The sequence below is a fragment of the Bison bison genome, unplaced genomic scaffold (assembly GCF_000754665.1).
Source record: "Bison bison bison isolate TAMUID 2011002044 unplaced genomic scaffold, Bison_UMD1.0 scf7180017864248, whole genome shotgun sequence".
Classification (NCBI taxonomy): Eukaryota; Metazoa; Chordata; class Mammalia; order Artiodactyla; family Bovidae; genus Bison; species Bison bison.
Genome location: NW_011494820.1, coordinates 2,027,930 through 2,029,018, shown reverse-complemented (window position 1 = coordinate 2,029,018; position 1,089 = coordinate 2,027,930).

The window sequence follows — 1,089 nt, the reverse complement described above, 5'->3', positions numbered from 1 at the left end:
GGTTCGGACCTCTTTTCTCCACCTCATCCGGGTCCAGGCCCCACCATCTCCATCTGGGATGCTTGCTGCCCAGCCTCCTAGGATTCCCGGGTAAACCCTCCTGCCCTTGTCTGTACATTGGGAAGAAGGAGCTTTTAAAAGAAGCAAAGCAGGTCTTCTCTGTCCTGCCACCCTCTCCCCACTCCTTCTCTCCTCTCTGCTCTTCCTCTCCCTCACGCTGCTCCAGCCCCGAGGCTTGTACGTTTGCTGTTCCCCTCTGCGGGGATGCAGTTCCCCCCCAATTCTTCCCCCAGTTAGCACCTTCTTTTCCATCAGGTCACAGGTCAAGTTTTCTCAGAGGGGGCCCCCCAACCTTTCCAGGTACTCTCTGTCCCCTTCCTCTTTTAAAATTATCTTTGTAACACAATTCTTCAAACATCATCTTCTCTTGAGACATTTTCTTTACATTGTGGGCATCCAGAGAGCCTGCACCCAGGGAGGTCCACGGGAGAAGAGCTCAGTGAACATTAGCAGAAATGAAAGGATGGAAGTTGGAGGTGAGAGTATATTACAAAAAAAAAAAAAGAAGAAGAAGAAGAAGGAGAAAGAAAGAAAGAGAAAGGATGGAGAATTCTCAGTCCCTTGGAGTAGCAAGAAAACTCAGTCCCAGTGAATCATGCTGTCTTGGGTCCCAGCCAGGCCCCAAATTTGCTCTGTGACCCAACCTGGTAGCCACCCCTCTCTGGTCCTTAACCTGTAGAAGGGTATGCACTGTTGGCTCAGTCCCTCCCTGGAGCATGCCCTCTGCCCTCAGGGTGACCTTAACCTCATACCTTTGACTTTCTAAGGAAAGTGATTTGACCTCTAGGCGCATCCTTCCCTGCCCTTGGTTCTCCAGGCAGCTTAACCCCTTCCTCATCAGTCCCGCTGCCTCTCTGTGCAGGAAGGGGAACCAGCTCTGGTGGAACTTCTGGCAAATATTGACCCAAGTCCTCGAAGGTGGCTGGGAATGTACTGAGGTGGCGGATGAAGGGAGGGCCCCCAGGGGGAGGGGCTCCTCCTTAGTCTTTGCACTTAAGAATTACCTTGGGGGAGACCCTCCAGCCCAGC